We start from the raw sequence: 20,087 nt of genomic DNA, 5'->3' as shown, positions 1-20,087 counted from the left end.
TATTGCAAAAACATATGTCAGCAGATAAAGCGTGAGAATTGGGCTTTTTACTCATCTGGGATTAACCTCAATGAGCCGTATTTTTATTAGTTTAAGGACTTGCTTCATACAATTACCTACTTTATATCTACCAATTCTGCTTCCGTCTTTCATGAGGCTGTATGTCGAAAAGTTCAGTTTTCTAAAATTTATAGTTTTCACATGTTGATGCAATGTATGGGAAATGTGTAAATATGTATTTCAATTTGTTTTTATCTACACTTATTGTTGTTACTCAGGCGTTATTCTTAATTCCAATACTTTTTGAAACGGAACATAGTAATCTTTATCATTTTTCTATTTTGATAGAAAAATCAAGTAAAAAGTAAGAAATTTCAAGATTTCTAAGAAATGAAACTAAAAATCTTAGATTAAAGATAAGGTCAAAGAGGAAAGACTTAGAGATCAAAGTTGTAAATTAAGCTTTATAAATTACATAAATTTATTTTACATGATTATTATTAGTTTTAAAACATAATTATTAGTTATAAAATTTTTATTATTAGTAAGGTTGTAAAGACATTAGGTTAGTTGGAAGTAGGAAAGATGAAAAATAACCATCGCCCTCGCCGGAAATCGAACCATGGACCTCTGGAATACGAGCCCAGCAAGCTGACCACTACATTACGAAGGCATTCTAAGAAGGCGGCAGAAATACCTTATATACTTCCCCTTTTAAAGGGAGACTGGGGTGTTTAGGGGACCCAATCGCCAAATCCTGGGTGTGGAGAATCATCATCCACCACTCTTTTAGTTTGGGCGCCACTGTAGAGTCATTAGATTTTTTTGGAAGCAAGAGAATATGAAAAATGAGCAACGCCCTCGCCGGGAATCGAACTACAGACCTCTGGAATACGCGCCCGCGTGCTGACCACTGCACTACGAAGGCATGTTAAGAAGGCGGCGGGAGAAATACCTTATAAGGTCTATTATAGATTATATAATTTTCCAGATGTTTCCAAACTTAGATTAAAGAGCTGAATTTTGAATTCTTCTGGTATGGATGCATGATATCTTTTGCTGATGTTGAAGGCCTGCCAGAGTCAGAAAGGTCATGCTGAACATCAAATTGCTCTGATAGGCTTCTTTAATATGCGAAATTCATAACAGAGATGAATTCACGAGTGATGGAGTTGATAAAATTTTTAATATTTGTAGTTCGATTCGGGTTCTTATCCCAACGAACTAGTTGACTGCGAAGCCATTTTTGTGGTTTTCCCCTTGTGTAGTATGCACAAGAGTCAGTTACCCTCAGAAACCCTTTCACAAATCAGCCTTCCCTTCGGCATCAGAAAGCCTTCTTATGCTTTGACATAATAAACCAAAACAAGCCTAGCGAAAATGGTTACTATGTTTATTTTCAGTTTCGGTAAGGGGAAAAAAATGAGAACAAGAATGAAAAAAGGGGGAGATGCAAGTTTTAAGCCATGTTACATCTCAATATCTTAGGAAAATTTTAAAAAAATCAGTCCTCATTTTTTGATAATACTCAGTTTACATTTTCCCAACGATTCTTGTATACTGCATGCTATTCTTGCATGCATGAAACTCGTTTCGACTGCCATGTCCTCTTAAATCATTTTTTCCCCAGCTGAATAAAATTGATGAGTCAGAAATAATTATCGAATTTGTGATCAAGCAAAAGTACTTTTTAAAAAAAAATCTTAAATTAAGTTGCAAGTGTAGATTAAGTTGCAAGTGTAGATTAAGTTGCAAGTGTAGATTAATTTGCAAGTGTAGATAATAATCGAATGGCATGATAATAACAATAGATAATAATCTAGTGGCGTATTTAACAAAGTTCTAAAATAAGTTTAAATGCCACATCTAAATTTCTACATTTATGATTCAGCAGTATTTCTATCTAAATCAGCAGTGAATCTAGTTTAGAGGAAAATTTTTAGACTACCAAAACAAATGAATCTAATTTAGAATTTATTTAACATCTCATTTGCAGCATTCAAGCTGCATCAAACAAATCAAAAACAAGTTCAAGGTTCACACTGCTGCCCTTAAGCGTTCTCTAATATCTCACTAATTTTCGCGTTGCCATTCAAAGACAGAGAAAAGTGTCTAATAAACTGGAACAGCATGTTTCCGTGTATTTGATAATAACAACATACGTCTCCCATGGGCAACAGAAGTTAAAGAATCTGTCATTTGAACTATGACTCCCAATAAATGCAAAAGTTTTATCTTGTATATGTATATTCTTAAAAGCTTTCGCGTAAAAAAAATAAATAAAAATTAAAAAAAAAAAAAAAAATCTGAAAGCTTCCGATTTTATATTACTCCTAAAGGGGTGTTTTTTCTTTCTTTCTTTTTTTTTTTTTTTTTTTTTAACGTTTTGCGTGATTCTTTTATTTATTAAATATCATGTTCTACGCACTTAAACCATAAAATTCAATTCAGCAGCAGTATCACAAAATATTTAAAAGAGCATATCTTTAGAATTTTCGATACACAGTCTCGCGCGCTGGAGATATTTTTTTTTTTTTTTTTCGTACAGTGTTAAGAATTTTCAAAATTCAAAACTTGATTGCTCTAGGTACCATTGTTTTATCCCAATGCGAGAAACATACATACATTTATGCAGATTCTTAATTATTTAATTTCTTTAAATAAGATACAGGGCTCCAATATTTGGTGGCAAGAATTTAAAAAAGTGATTCACCGTTTATAGTGAATCGACGCAAAATGTCAAAACGAAGCTGATAGCCCTTCTTGCAAGTTGCCCCTTTAGACTACAAATAACACTTAGGATGACATCCAGGGAGCGTCCAGGATCTTCGACGCCCTAGTAAAAATAAAAATTATGGTTTAGTAATCACTGCGTATCGTTGCACTGCAAGTAGATAAATTATAAGAAATTTTTCGTTTATAATAAAATGAAATAACGGATTTTTTATTTAACAAGGGAATCTGTGTTTTAAATTTATCAAATAATATTCTACGTTTCTGTATTGATAAATCCATACGGCTAATACACAATTGATTAGTAACTGACTCTTCACAAGCAAAAAATCTGACTACGCGGGGTATTGAAGGCAGGCGTCACGCTCTGCGAGTTGCGGATGAGTCAGCGACATGCTCGCCCTAAACAAGCAAGCTTCGGATTTGCTTCGAAACATTTCCCGGTAAAAAGGATTTTAATCTTGATATACAATTTTCGCACGTTACTCTTCTTTCAGCATTAAGTATTTACTGAGATTTTAAATGACAGGCAATAAAAAATGGAAAAATGTGGATTACTTAACATATTATGTACGTAGGCCATCCAGGAAGTAGATTACGTTTCCGTCTGTGTCCGCTAGGGGCGGGGCTAGCGCGGCCATCTTGGGGTCAGAGCGTTGCGCAGCTCAGTCTGCATCTAGCCGTGCTAGTGAGAGGTTCGTGCTGTGCTCCGTTCAGATACTGTGACGGTTTGAAATGTCTGCGTTAATTGAAAATCCCGCGAGCTGCGAGGTGCGCTCAGTAATAAGGTTTCTGACTGCAAAAAACTGTAAACCGATAGAAATCTATCGGCAGCTTCGTGAAGTGTATGGGGACAACATTATCACTGAAGGTGGAGTGCGTCAGTGGGTCATAAGATTTCAAAATGGCCGAACCAATGTTCACGACGAAGATCGAAGTGGGAGACCCAGCATAGTGACCGCCGAACTTCTCGAAAAAGTCGATGCTAAAGTCCGTGAAAATCGAAATTTCACAATAACGGAACTTTCTTTGAGTTTTCCACAAATTTCGCGAAGTTTGTTGCACGAAATCATCAGCGAAAAGCTTGGTTACCACAAGTTTTGTGCAAGATGGATTCCAGCTGCAAGAAGAGGTAACGAAGTGGTTGAAGGCGCAGGCGGCCGAATTTTTCGACGAAGGAATTTCCAAGCTCGTACATCGCTACGATAAATGCCTTAATTTGTATGGTGACTATGTAGAAAAGTAGTATTTGAGTGTGGCTTTCATCTGTATATAATAAAATTTGTTTCCTATACTTTGTTTATTTTTTTATTCCAAAACGTAATCTACTTTCTGGATAGCCCTCGTATATAAGGCCTGAAATGTAATTTTCAAAAAAGGACAAAAACACTTGAATTTCCTATACTTACGTCATTACAATGCTCTAGAACAGATATGTCTAATTGTATGACCGGCAAAGTTAATAAAATGACTCACAGCAGCTGAATAGGCATTTAAAGAAGCACTGCATTAAAGCAGGCAAGGCCATGCCAAACTGCGTTTCGCCAGCCCCCTTAAATGCAGAGCGCTTGAAAACAAGTAGTAACAGTACTTTTGAAGTTGCTATTGTTATATTTCATGCTTTACGACGAACACGTCTCAAGATATTCCTTATGTGTTATTTGTCAGAGTAATAACACGAAAACAAATACTTACATTTCGGTTATACATACTGTCCAATGATGAGAATTTTAGAGTTTATTATATAATATAGTAAACTTATGTAATATTGCAATAGTATACTAAGTAGTATTATAATAGCATACTTATATAATAATACTATCTTTATATAATAGTACAGTTATATAACACCTTTAGTAGCTATCGAGACAGCAGGTACAGAGTATCAGGCATCAGTTATACAGAGTGCCTAAAGGCAACACGTTGCTTTAAGCTTAAGGATAAGTATCAAATTTTATTGACGGATATTATGAATATGTATCATGCACTGGGATAAGCAAAACCAGGCTGATGATAAATTTCATGACATATGAATTGATTAAATGACATTTAATGCATAAGCTGAGGTTAATTGCTTGTGAACAATCTTTCTTTTTTCCTTTTCTTTCTTCCTCCTCCTTCTTCTTCTTCTTCTCATCATTTTTTTTTTTTTTTTTTTTTTTTTTTTTAAAGCAAAAAAACTTAGTAAGTCGATAGTTTCTTTTGAAAGTGCTTCGTATTTCGATTCAAACCTTCTCAGCAAATGTCTCGACTCCACATGTTATTGTTTTTTACAAAGAAGTGTATCTATCAAGAGCAATGAAAAATTGCTAATTCTCTTTTTCAATTTGCAAACTTATTTCTCTCCCAACTCCAAATCTGAAAGGTTTCAGATTTTAAACTACATCTAAATGGGCTTTCTATTAACATTTTATGTGTTACCTTTATTTATTAAATATCATGTTCTTCGCACTTAAACCATAAAATTCAATTCAACAGCAAAATCCCAAAATAATTTTAAAATGATCATGTCTTTAGAATTTCCGATAAACAGTCTCTCGCGCTGCAGATATTTTTTTTCCCTTTACAGTGTTGCCATTGCTCGCTTTGCAATCGTTGAGCTTCTTATTAAAAAACTCATAAATGCTTTTCAAAATATGAAACAGTTAATAAAACAAATTCCAAATTCGGGCTTCCAGATGCCCATATTCGGGTGGAGATGTACGTTATTCAAAATTTGATGGCTCTAGGTACGTTGTTTTATCACAATGCTAGAAACATACATACATTTATGCAGATTCTTCATTACTTAATTTCTTTAAATATAATACAGGGTTCTAATATTTGTTGGCAACAATTTAAAAAGTGATTCGCCGCTTATAGCAAATCATCGCAAAATGCCAAAACGGAAGTAATAGCCCTTCTGGTCAAATTGCCCCTTTGGACTAAAAATGGTTGGTTCTTCTATTTGAAAAGATATATCAGAACGCAGTAGATAAATTCAAAATTTATGAATCGAAGAGACATTCTTTTTCGAACAAGTAAGAGCGTCAAGAATTAGTTATTTATGCATAAATAACCATATTAATTAAAATAAACAAAAGGTTTGTTAATTCGTGAGTAGAAAAGTTTCAAGGATGTATCCTTGAAGTGGTAATTACCTTTTCTCCCCCCCCCACGCAAAAGTCTGTTTTACTTCGTTCAAAGCAATATAACAGAGTCGTAGCTAGGGTTTTCAGCGCCCAGGGACAACTGAAGATTTCGCGCCCCCTACTGCTTGCCAAGGATGAAAAACATTAAATTCTAAAATGTCGTAACATCAGTTTGGCGCCCCTTGGATTCTGCGCCCGGGAACAGATGCCCCCTTGCCCCCCCTCTAGCTACGCTCCTGCAATATAAGTATCTAATTACGGCTTTTGCAATTTCTAAACTCTAGCATATGTTTAAACTCTGCATATTTCTAAACTCTGCATATTTCTAAACTCTAGCAACGACTTGATGTTTGGCAGAGCCTTTGAAATCTTTTGCTTCGCGAATTACATACCTATAGTTGTAATTCATCACAGCCTGTATACGCATAAATGCTCTTAGATAGTCTTAATAATAATAAGCAATAATGAGCTAATACCAACGTTATAATGAATTAATAAATAATGTAATAAAAGTATATAATTATTATATATTTAATAGTAATTTAAAAAGAAATATATATATATATATAAAGCTATGTAACAAAACAATACTGCTGTTCTAGAGCAGCATTTTGAATCTCGATTATCTACAGCTCTAGTGTTCCACAAGATGTTTTAATTAGAAAGAAAATTAAATCTACAAAGGCTTATAATAGAATATTTAAAATTATTGAAGAATTTTTCAAGTGAAGAATATTTACGTCTATTTAAATATAAATATTAAAAAATTGAAATATTTAGTTTTAAAATGTTTAACAATTTATTTAAATCTCTTTTTTTCAGTCTGTTACTAAATGAAACTTACATGGTTTCGCTTTATGAAACAGAAAATAGCCTAATTTATCGTTTACTAAATAAGGATTAACTATTAACGTGTTTCGTTGTAGATGGGCTAGTAAAAACACCATATTTAATATTAAATAAATGGACTCTTAACAACACTACTCCTGTACTTTAAGGAGTAAAAGAGTAGTAAAAGTTAGAGGTAGTAAACATTTTACAATTTAAAGGAAAAATATATTATTAGTCATAAACCAAACTAAACTCTTACATATAATTCAGAGAATTATTACTAACCCAGTTTTCTCGTTCTAATGAAGGAAGAAGATTATAAAAAAAAGAGTCAAAAGAAACAAAAACCTTGAAGTTCTCTTAATATTTACCAGCTTCGTAGTGCTTCATTAGCTGATAAATTGATGTATTGATTATCATTATATCATCGGTAATAATTTAAAAACACGTATCTGCGACTTTTGTTTTGAGAATTCAAAACTTATGAATTCAAAATTAAAATACCTTCGGTAAGAAAAATGTCGAATTATTAATTTTACATATAAACACTCTGTCACAAAGCTGTCACTGCCAAAACGAAATCACTTTGCCAAAAAAATAAATAAATAAATAAATAAATAAATAAATTGAGATTAATAATCTGTCAGTCAATTGAGATAAATAATTGGGAAACAAAACCAGTTAGATACAAACAATAAAACGCAGATTCACTCTTTTAGCTTAGTGAAAAGATTGCTAAACATTTTTAGCTAATTTTTAAAATCTAAGAATTTGCTGTGAAGCCAAAGTTTCAGTAGCACTCAATGCATAGGGAAAGCAGTAACAAAAATGTAAGCATTAAAATAAATGGGGAGGTAATGAGCGAGAAGTAATTGCTTTCGAAAATAATTGAGCAGAGAATGGTAGAGAATAGCTAGTGTCATAACCAAAGCGATATTAAGATCATAACGATGCGAAACACAGAAACGTTTACCACTCCATCCTAGTTACGGATCAATTTAACATTTCTCCTCTTGAACTATTTGATTTTATCAAATTTCCTAGTATGGCATTTATCAATACATCTGGTTATTAAAAAAAAACAATGCTCTAATTTTAAAATCACAAACATCTGGTCTATTGGGAGTTATGAAGCAGATTTTAAACAAAATGCCAAGAGCTAAATCATTTCCTTTTCTACTCCATTGTTTCCTTCTACCACCTTCCCAAAATATTTCAAAACGAGATTAAATGTATATAAAAAAATGAAAGAGTTCAGATTTTAACAATGGCCCGAAAGAATTTATTCAGGTTTTTTATGCTGTTGCTGAGCTCGTAATCTACCAGTCTGCTGTAGCATTCACCTTTGCTAGCTTTATTATTAAGCACCATTTTCTTAAATTACGCCATGCACAATTCAGCAGCAAAATTACAAAAGTTTTAAAAGTGGCATATGTTTAGAATTCCAGATGCAGTGTTAAGTGCTGGCATATGTTTCTCTCTTATGTTCAGTCTTTTCTCAGTTTATCATATCAATGTTCAAGTTTTCTTAGTAAGATGGCTTGCAAAACTTTTTTTTTCCTTCTGTTTATTATCAACGTCTTGTGTGTTAACTTTATTTATTAAATATCATGTTCTTCATAGTTACACCCTCATAAAATTCAATTCAATCGCAAAATCACAAAATATTTAAAAGCAGCTTATTTTTAGAATATCCGACATACAGTTTCACGCTCTGGAGATAAAAGTATATTCCAAACAGTGTTGCCACTGCTCGCTTTTAAATGGTTGACTTTGTTAATCATAAATTCATTAAAGTTTTACAAAATATGAAATACAAAACTCGAAATTTAAAATTCGGACTTCTAGGTGTACATATTCGGGTGAAAGGCAACGTTATTCAAAATTTAATGGATCTAAGTACTGTCGTTTTTTCAAATTGCGAGGAAGGTATACATACATGCAGATTCTTCATTATTTAATTTCTTTAAAGATAATAAAGACCGATAGTATTTATTGACAGCAATTTGGAAAGTGATTAACCGCTTATAGTGGACAACGCAAAATAGCCCTTTAGAGACTAACAACCCATTCGGGCTAACCCACTTTTGGCTAAAAATTGAAGCGAAGTTATTAAAAACACCCATTCCAATTTAAAACGTACTTGCAAATGATTTAAGCCAGAAGTCAGATTACACTTATTACGTATAACTGAAGACAATTCGAAAGCCGCAGTTTTTTCGAGTCCACGAGGCCATATCATTCCTCCACATTCTTAGTTTTTTTTTTTTTTTTTTTTTTTTTTTTTTAAGCTAATGGATTTTATGGAAATTGTTAGAAAATTCGATGTTTTTCTATAATACTGAGTACTTGACCAAGACCTTTTGTACCAAGGCGGTAATTAAGCTTTCAGGTTTCCAATATCTTCTAACTCTCTGCCTGTCTTTCTTCAGAGAAAACCGCAAGCCAATAGTACAAATAGCAATACCTTTATTTTAAGATGCAGGCTATTAAATAGTGTTATATAACTATATTATTTTAAAGCAAAGAAAAGCAAATACAACAATGTCATAGCTACTACACATAGTGTATATAGCATAATGAACATATTATCTCAGTTTCTCCGAGCGTCTTCAGCAAAACTATAGCCACACACACACACACCAGGTACCACGACGCACAATCTGAAAAGCTCTGATTTCGGTAATTGTAATGATCATTTCTTTTCAAATACTATTTATCTATAGTCGTACTCAGACCCAATTTTTAACATGTATTGATTAACAAAAAATGACCCAAACTTCATAAATTAGTCAATTTTTTTTTTTTTTTTTTTTTTTTTCAACTGGATTGCAAACGGCAATTTCATTGAATTAGATAAAGATGGTTGCAGAAAAGTTTGAAATTATTTGAAACAGAAGAATTCACTTTAGGTTAAAATCAAAAGGAGCACTCTCATAAAATAATAAGTGAACCAAAAAGCTACTTTATTTTTTTGGGGAAAAAGGATGGATATACGAAAATTAGCAATCATGTAACTCGATATAAGTTATTTCCTCTTCTAAAAAATTCTAATAACTATAAATTTTGCTTCTTTGTTCAGTAAAGTTAGGTAGACGAGCAGGAAACGCTAGAAGCTTCGATTCATATTTACGTATCAAAATTCAAGTTAAGTTAATTTCAAGATTTCAGTATTGCACGTTTTTTCACCAGTCATTAGCCTAAAACGAAAGGACCGAATGGGATATTAGCATCGAAACAGCATTTTGCGTTGAATCACTACACAAGATGCATCACTTGTTGCCACCAAATATTATATTATATATTGTTGCCACCAAATATTATCACCCTGTGTTATGATTAAAGAAATTAAATAATGGAGAATCTGCATGAATGTATGTATGTTTCTCGCATTGTGAATAAGCGACGGTACCTACAGCCATCAAATTTTGAATAACGTAATCCTCCACCCCGAATATGGGCACTTGGAAGCCTGAATCTCGGAATTTTTAAATTAACTGTTTCATATTTTGTATAAAACTTTATGAAATTTTTGACTAGCAAATCAACGATTTCAAAGCGAGCAATGGCAACACTACAAAAAAGAAATCATTTTTATCTCCGAGCGAGACGGTCTATCGGAAATTCTAAAGATATGCTGTTTTTAAATATTTGGGGATTCTCCCGCTGAATCGAATTTTATGTGGTGTAAGCGCCAAGAATGTGATATTTAATAAATAAAGTAAACGCACAAACTTTAATTATAAAAAGACAAGAAATGTTTTGTAAAATCATCTTAGTAAGAAAACAGAACTTTGATACGATGAGTCGAGAAAAGACTGCAAAAAACAGAAAAATGTATATCAACACTTGTTCGGGAATTCTAAAACTGTACTGCTATGCTGCTTTTAAATTTTTTGTAGTTTTGCTGTTGAATTGTATATGGCTAAGTGGGAAGAAAATGATGTTTAATAATAAAGCTAAAATACAAAAGAAAAAAAAAGTTGTTAGTATTAGTCAGTGGTATAACAGAAGGCTTGTAGACTGTGAAGTCAGTGAGAGCATAAAAAACATTAACAAACACTGTAGACCGACCTCCAAAATCTGAAACCTTTCAGAATTTTTTTGACATTATTGTATACATATTCATTAATTAATCAAATGTTTTCCATTTGAGGCTACCTTCTTCAAGTTAAATAAGTAAAAATTTGTGAAGCAAAAATGTATTTAGATAATGACTTAATAGAGATAAATTATGACTACACCAAACTGTTTCATAAATACTGATAACATGTTTTCTAAAAAATTACAACTAAAAACGTTCGGAAAAAAATAATTTAACAAACGTTTATTTCTATTTGTAAGCTATGCTTTTGCATTTCCATACTTCCAGAACACTTAGGTAGTATTTGCAATCATTTTAAAGGATAACGGTCTTGTAAACTGATTTTCTTTCGGATGATAAAACATCCGATTTTTTTGAAAATTTTTTCTTATTTTTTTAATTTCACCATTACTTAAAACAAATGTATATTTTTAATTATTCATTTTTTACCCCAAAAGAGGGGTTAACTCAAATTTTCTATTAGTCTCGAAAGGGGTGAGCTGAATCACTTATACAAGTATCACTCTTCAAATTGTTGCTACCACATACTATCACTCCGTATTATTTTTAAAGAAATCAAATAATGAAGAATCTGTATGAATTTATGTTGCTCACGCTGTGAAAAAACGAGGGTATATAGCGCTATCAAATTTTGAATAAAGTAGGCATCCACGCGAATATGCGCACCTAGAACTCCGAACTTCACATTTCATAGTTTGTAAAAATGTTAATGAATTTTTTATTGGCAGCCTTAAAGATTTGAAAGCGAGCAGTGGCAACACTGTACGGAATAAAACACTTGCATCTCCAACACTCGAAACTGTCTATCGAAAATTTTAAAGATATGTAGTTTATAAATGTCTGATGACTTTGCTGTAGAACTGAATTTTATGTGCCGTAAGTGTGAAAATCGTGATATTTAATAAATAAAGTTAATACACAAAACGTCAATAAATAGAAGGAAAAAAAAAAGTTTTGCGAGACATTTTACTAAGAAAACTGAACATTTATATAAAGAACTGAGAATGAATGAATAATTTATATGAAGAACTGAGAAAAGAGTGAAAAAAAAATAGAAAAATGTATATCAACACTTAACACTTGTTCGGGAATTCTAAACATGTGCCGGGTATGCTGCTTTTAAAAATTTGCAATTTAGTTGTTGTATTGTATATGGCGTAAGTGCGAAGCAAATGTTGCTGAGCTGAGAGATAGCGTAAAAAAACTTTAACAAACCCTTTTGGGTGACCGTTAAATTCTGAATCCTTTCAGACTTTTCTTTTTAATTTTATGGCTTTTAATTTTTATTTGATATAGCTAGCGAAATATTTTTCCTGCATTTTCATGTGAGATTTTAATTTCTACCCTTCAACGAAATAATTCTAAATTAGTTACAAATTTTAGTTTTAAATCAACAGAAATTTAATGATTATTTATTATTAAAAAAAGTTTGTTATCATTACTTGATTAACTTTTTAAATTTGCATAAATAATGAAATCTGTAACAAAAGGTTTAATTTTAGAGCAGGAAATGAACGTTCAGCGTATTCTTCTTAAGTTGCTTTTAAGACTTACGCAAGCATTCTGCATTAAATTACATAGTCTTTTATGCTTATCTTCAGTAGGATATCTAAAATAAATAATCATTAAGTGAAATAGCAATCATTATTCTCCCCTTTAAGTTATTATAAAAATTATAAAATTACTTTTTATGTTATAATCAAATTTCTTTTTAAGATAAGAGGTGCTAAACACGTATTTAGTTTTGTGAAACAGCACAGATGATTTTATTTTTCTGAGATTTTATATGCAATCAACTACAGGACATCAACATACAAAATATTTGCAATGATCCAAACAATGTACTGTGTAGCTATATTTTTGTTTAGGGCAATTGTAAGAAAATAAAGTTAAACGGAAATTTAATTTTATAATTAGAATTTAACCTGTTTTTTTTTTTTTTTATTTCTAATGTAATTGATTTGGATTTAATTAAAATAAAATTTGCTTGCTTAAATTTTAGCACAGCTAAACTGAACATATCTGTGGCACTTAAAGAGGAATCCACAGCGTAATGAAATGCTTTAAATGTGAAACATTTTGAAATTCTATCGCATTCAAATTTTTCTGGAACATCCTCATGGATCACCCCCTCTCATTCGCTGCTTTTTATGTTCTAAAGGATGTTCTGCTATTTGTGATATTCTCCAGAACCTCATTCGAAAATAAAATGATTTTTTCAGAATCTCCGATATCTTATTCCTAGAGCCTTGGATCAAATTGGGGGAAAATGTTACTTAATTTCTTTCAATTTAAAATTGTTTTATCTTCTTTTCTTTTAGATTAGTGAGAAAACCCTGTTGAACTTACGGAAAATTTTATTCTTTCATTCACTTTACGTGATAGGAGGTGTTTCGTTTAAATCAATAAAGACGATCGAAACTAAAATGCATTAAGCCTAAATAATGGTTGAAACTGAAAAGTTGCAATAAGGGAATTGAATCAAATATTATTTTGTCTTATTTTAAACGTCTTAACTGCAATGCCAGATTTCTCTTGCATTCTGTCTAGTCTTTTTAAGCTGCTCTTTTTAGATATTAGTTCAATTAGATGATATTTGTATCTTTTACTCCTATAATGATTAAAATAAACAAAATTTTTAAAAATTACGTATCATGTAACATCATGTTATATCATGTAATCATAAATAATGTTAACATATGAATAAAAAACACTTAAGATCCTATGCAACGGAAATACACATTCCTCAATGTAAAATGGGAATCTTGGTAAACAGTTGCGAGCGAAAATACTTAAAAAGAACCCAATTACTTAAGGTCACTTGAATTATCACAAGCTTAAAATTTTATTTATTTGATTAAAATTTATTTGAACTTTGAGTTCTATAATGCTAGTCCGTAATCAAAATGAATAGTGGAATATATTCGCTGAATATTAGCTTAAAGATAACGTAACACTTCGTTGTATTATTTTCAAGATAAGCAGCAGGTATAAAACTACTAAGCCCTATGAATTTCTTCCAGATTTGTATTACATCAATGAAAGAAGCATTCTGCTTGAACTTTTTTTAACGCTGTTTATTTTCTCTGCATGTATTTTTAGAAAATGTTTCATAATCGACATTCCTATTTTGACAGGAGTTTTACACTTTTTTTTTTTTTTTTTTTTTTTTCGAGCTTTAAATAACGAACGAATGCAGAATATTATCACTATAGTGACGACTTGGACTAAATTGCAATAGAAGCCCAATCAGAAACTCGAATAAAGCTATTCTAGAACTCTCTTTGAGACAGTAATTGACGTCAGTGTTACATTAATGAAAAGTTAGAAAAATCTTCATTACAATGTTGAAATAATAATTTTACCTGCATTTTATGTTTCTAATCAATTAGCTGGAAGCTCTTAAATGTAATAATTACTGTTTACTAAATAGATTCGGTTTAATTATCCTGGGTTTCGATACACAATTCAAAAGTATTGATACATGCTCGAAATAGAATTCTAAAAAGATTAAAGAAATTAAAATTAACAAAGTAAAATTTGTTTAATTCTTGAAGTCGTATCTTATGTTAAACATAAAAATAATTTTTATACATATTAAATAATAATTCCATGTTATTTTAAGAAGGGTTTTAGTGAAATAATGTTATTCCTTTTAAGATTTCCTAGTTAGGTCTTATGGGCATACATGTGTATTTTAAAAGTCCAGAGGCATTAATAGAGCGGTAAAGTCGCTGAACACTGGTAGTTCGGTCCGAGGTTCGAATCCCGCGAACGGGCTGGCTGCATGGGCGTTTTCGTGGTTTTCCCCATGTGTAACGTGTATACGAGCCAGTTTCCATTAGAAAGTCCTCCACGAAGGCATCATTCCTTTTAGGCAGATAGCCCTAGTGTGCTTTGCCATAATTAAATACACCAAACACCAGAGGCATTAACAATATTGATAAACATGTTTGAATTCCCACTGAAAAGTGTTATTTTATTTATTATTATTAGTTACGCATTTAAATAACGTAATATTTCTGAGATATAAGTGTATACAAATACATTTATTTAAGCTGCAAATGTTTTTTTTTTTTTTTTTTTTTAAATCAATCCATAATAAGTACTTCTACATAGCTGTTTTCTATGCTTTAAAAAAAAAAAAAAAAAAACTACTCTGACTTTTTAGTCCAAAGGGATTTGAATCCCGAAGGACTATTAGTTTCGTTTTGGCATTTTGCGTCGGACGGATAAATGTCGGTTCACTTTTCAAACTGTTGCCATAAAATGTTAGAGTCCTGCATTATATTTGAAGAAATTAAATAATGAAAAATCTGCATAAATGTATGTATATTTCTCGTATTGTGATAAAACAACGGTACATAGAGTCATCGAATTTTGAATAACGTAATCCTCCAACGAATATGAGCATGTGGAAGACCAAATTTGAAATTTGAAATTTGTTTTATGATCGATTTCCTATTTTTTAAAACTTTGACGAATTTTTGATTAACAAACTCAAGGATTTCAAAGCGAGCAATGGCAACGTTGTGCAGAAAAAACATTTTTATCTCCAGCGCGTGAGTCTCTGTATCGGAAATTCTAAAGATATGCTCGTTTTAAAACTATTTTGCGATATTGCTGTTGCACTGGATCTTATGGTTTAAGTGCGAGGAACATGATATTTAATAAAGAAAGGTAACACACAAAATGTTAAAAAACGCCCCTTTGGACGTAATTTAAAATCTGAAACATTTCAGATTTTTTTTTTTTTTTTTTTTTTTTTTTTTTTTTTTTTTTCCTTCAGTGTACTAGTTTGTTTGCTATATTTCTATTTATATCTTACTCACATTCCTAGTATCCTTCAAAACAGCTTTTAAGAGTAATGAGAAGTTTTCCAAAACTTTTACCTCATTAGCGTCTTTTAACAAAAGCATAAGAATAGTTAATTAGCTGAAGGCCAAATTTTAGCAAGACGCACTCAACTCACGGCCTAGATTAAAATCCATTCTTGAGCCAAATTTTACTAAAATTATTTCTATTGTTTTAATATTTAATTCTCAATAGTTCTTTCTACTCAGCAATTATCGTGCTTTTCAAAATATCTCATGGCATGTACTTGATATTTCATTTCTTAAAGCAATCATATACTAGCAGTATTGCTAGTTATTTATTCAATATAATATAGTGCTAATAAATCATTTAAAAAATTTCACATGAAAGCAGGATTTTATTTGGCATGCTTCGTAATACGGATTTATAATCTTGACATCACCTGAGATTTAAATCTCAGGTGACATATGCCATGTTAGAATCATTAGAAGTTGTGTGAATTTTGCATGATGGAATCCACAGCGTATATTGACGAAATAATTTAGAAAGGCTAAAATTAAGAAGAAAGATTAGAAGATTAGAAGAGGCAAGAAAGTCCGCTTAACCGAACTGCGAACCGGCATAGTCTACAATGACGGAGAAAAATAGTATTGAAAAATCATCTACAACACTTTCCTAAACGTCTTCCAACCCCCTTATTCATCATTTAGAGCAGAGTTTCTTAAACTGCGACCTGCAGCAGAGGGTCGCCGAAAATTTTACCAGTTTTGATATTTCCTTAACTTATTATTATAATTGTACAACTGCCAAATATTTTTACACGATATATCCGAATATAGATAAAGATAAGGCAATACGGACAAAGAAAAAACGAAAACGTTTCGACGCATTCTTTTCATAATACAAACGTTCATTTTACTTGTTTTGTACATGGCGATGTCATTTCGTATGTTATTTATTTAAAATTTTCACATTGTTCTATGTCTTAAAATTTGAAATTAAAGTTAATGACCTAAAACTGCAAGCATATTACAGTACAAGTGAAAAAAATTGCCAGTCTCACTCACGCGTGCGTTGGATTTGCGCAATGCTTATGGGGGTTTTCGTAAATTAGGGGTCCTGGGGTCGCGAAAAAAATCTCGGTGATGAAAAAAACTTCGCGACTGAATAAAGTTTAAGAAGCCCTCATTTAGAGGTAAGTGCCTTCTTTAAAACTTAAATAATTCATATAATAAAGACCATATATAAAAAGAGATTTAACTGTGCGTTGTCATATGCAAAAATCTCTGTTTGGGATTTCAAATATCTGTCTTCGTTGATGGATTGTGTTAATTATTATTATTATTATTACTAAAAGTGTTTATTAAAAGTTAATAAACTAACCAAAACAAAAGCGTCGCTGATTTTAACAAATTATTGTGAAAATTTGCAATATATCCTAATTAAAATATTGCTGCTCTATGAGGAAGTTCATGAGTGGCGTAAAACTGGTGAAAAATCTTAAGAGGATTCCGAAAGCTATAAAATTGTGGTTATTCATGAGATGCTGCATTTTTTCTTTCCCCCCCCTTTTTAATCCAAAAGGGCGTTAGCTTGAATATGCTATTTGTCTCGAAACGGATTTTGCATCATCCACAATAAACGGAGAGTCACGTTTCAAATTCTTGCCACCAAATAATATTACTCTATACTATTTTTAAAGAAATTAAATAATGAAGAATTTGCATGAATGTATGTATATTTCTCGTACTGTGAAAAAACGACTATACCTATAGATATCAAATTTTAAAAAAACGTAGTCCTCCACCCGAACGTGCGCACCTGCAAGTCCAAATTCTGAATTTCGAGTTTTATATTCCGTATTTTGTAAAACTTTAATGAATATTTGTTTAACAAACGCATTAATTTGAAAGCGAACCACTGTATCACTGTGCGGAACAAAAATTCTTTATTTCCAGCGCGCCAGACTGTATATAGGAAATTCTAAATATTTTGTGATTTTGCTGCTGAATTGAATTTCATGTGCCGCCGAGAACGTGATAACCCACAAAACGTTAATAATAAAAAGACCAAAAAAAATTTTTTTTTTTTCAAACCATTTTGCTGCGAAACTGAACATTCATATGATGAACCGAGAAAAAACTGGGGTAAAAGAAAAAAAAAAAAAAAAAAAAAAAAAAAAATGTATGCCAACAGATAACACTGCATCGGGAATTCTAAACATATGCTTCTTTGAAATGTTTTTGTAATTGTCGTGTTGCAGTGTGTATGATGTTAAGTGCGAAAAAATGATGTTTAATAATAAAACTAAAAAGACAAAAAGAAACGGGTTAGCAGGAGGGAGTGCAACAGCGAACTGGTAGAATACGAGCTCAGCGAAAGCGTAGAAATACCTTAACAAATCCTTTTTTTGGGCGGTCGTTAAAATCTGAACACTTTCAGATTTTTATTTAATTTTTCGCTTAAACCTTTTTTTTTTTTTTTTTTTAATTGCAATATCTTTCATTTTCATCAGGCACTTTTTCCGCTTCAACTTGGAGACTTAATTCCATTACTTAAAGGTTGCAGGAGTAATGAAAACGAACCTTTCCCCCCCCCCCCCGCCGCTCAGTTTCGTATGCACATTTACATCCTTCATCTGATTTCAACAAAAATTAAAATATAAAATTTAAATTTTTGAATTTAAATTTCATATGCATTTAAAAATAGTATTATTGTCGAAAATGATCCCACATAAAATTAAACTTAAAAAAAAAAAAAAAAAAAAAAAAAAAAAAAAGAGAGAGAGAGAGAGCGGGTGTCTGTGTGAGAGAGAGAAGATAGAAGGAAACTTTCTGTGTGTTATCCCACCAGTCTTTCCTAAAAAAAGTAGAAATGGCACTTCAAATAAGTTTGAACATACTTGGAAAATTTTAAAAATAAACTTAAGATTTGCATTTCATTAATCACGGAAACGTCGTGTTGATTGAAAAAAGATTTGAGATCCTTAAATAAGATGAGCTAAAGGCTAGAAATAATATTTAAAAATAAATAAATAAAAGAACTCACTGTTTTGTGCACCACAAGGTGAGAGGGCGTATCCTTCATTTTCCTAGGAATCCACGGATCGCAGGTCACTACACGTGGGTAAGCACAACAATAGCATAACACCTGCTGACCAGTGGTCACACTTTGCTTCACTCTTGATAATCCAACTTCACACTTGTTGAATGTTAATGGAATCACTCGCCTATTCTGTTATTGTAGCAACACGTGTTTTTAATACATTTTCTATACACAAATAAAGTACCACAAAAAAGTGTTAATACTTTTTTCCACTCCACACTCCAACAAACATGTAGAACTGTTTAGTTTTAAAGGGCTATTACGCTTACGATAACAAAGTTCCAAATTGTACACAGTTCTTTGAATTTTTTTTAAAGGTAAACTTCTTAGAATGTTATAGCATATACGTTTTTTATTGGCATTTTTAAAAATTTCTCTGAAGACTGATTAGCAAGTAATCCAAGTACATACTTCGCTTAAAGATATTTTTTCTTTTTGTTTTCTTAGTTGTATTTTGCACGAATTTTCACACCGGAGTATAAATATTCAGTTGTTTCAGCCAGAAAAATATATTTAGAACTCTTCAGATTAAAAAGTTGGATAAACAAAATCACAGGTTTGTTTTGGGTTTGATTTTTCTCCCCCTTTCCCCTCTCCTTGCGATCTCGAAAAATCACTCAACAGTTGAGGGAGTGGTTGGGGCACTGTCAATAAAAGGTCAATCCTTGGATGAGCGCTGTTCTTCGGAGTGTGACGTCACAAACGACGTCACGCTTGGTAGTCCAAGATGGCTGTCGTCATGCAAGCTTGGGGCTGGATACGCGTCTGAGTACCGACGGAGGTATCCACACTACTACGTAGCTATAGTGGTGGAAAAAGTCCTACCTGAGGTCCCGCTCTAGGGTTGCTCCCATCTCGAGATCGCCAAGAAAATTTTCAGGTATGGCAGCTGAGAGCTATAGACGTCGCCAAAAATTGGCGCTTTCCGTGGAAGTTAATAAATATTTTGTTTGCGTCGCACCGAGGTACAGCCAGCCAAGCGTGCAAATGCGCACTAGTTTTTTAAATGTTTGTTTTTCTTCGCTGCCTGATATTATTTGAGCATGTCTTCTAATACTTTGTACTCTAGGTTTTATGCCATTATATGTGTTTCTGATACTTTCTCGAAGTTTTCTAAATGCAGGTATAACGAAGCCTTATTTATAACTATCTTTTTATTGGATCACAAGCAATATCTATGAAATAAATAGTAATGCGATTGAAAATGGAAAGAACTATCCTCATGCCGATATACCCTATCTGAATTTCGGAGATTCGTATTTATAAAATTGTTCTTGCACAGGGCAAACAAAGGTCAACGTATCTATAACTCAATAATGTATCATTAATATTATGCAATATAAACACGTGCCATTTGGTTTACCATT

The 20,087-nt window shown here is 31.9% G+C and overlaps 1 protein-coding gene across 3 annotated transcripts in view; it reads right to left on the bottom strand.

Annotated features, from left to right (window-relative positions):
• Window positions 1-19,519, bottom strand: part of LOC118196992 (uncharacterized) — a 443,070-nt gene extending 423,551 nt beyond the window's left edge. Inside the window, exon 1 of one of the 3 annotated variants that reach the window (XM_085825207.1) lies at window positions 18,664-19,519. The gene's annotated coding sequence lies outside the window, so the exon portion shown is untranslated. The remainder of the gene's footprint in view (window positions 1-18,663) is intronic. The other 2 variants (XM_085825216.1, XM_085825217.1) reach the window with 2 other exon arrangements.
• Between the last annotated feature and the right edge of the window lie 568 nt (window positions 19,520-20,087).

This window comes from Stegodyphus dumicola, chromosome 1 (genome assembly GCF_044657685.1).
Source record: "Stegodyphus dumicola isolate Sdum_Otavi_A_Nest chromosome 1, ASM4465768v1".
In the NCBI taxonomy this organism is placed as follows: Eukaryota; Metazoa; Arthropoda; class Arachnida; order Araneae; family Eresidae; genus Stegodyphus; species Stegodyphus dumicola.
This window is presented reverse-complemented; position numbering and strand designations above follow the sequence as displayed.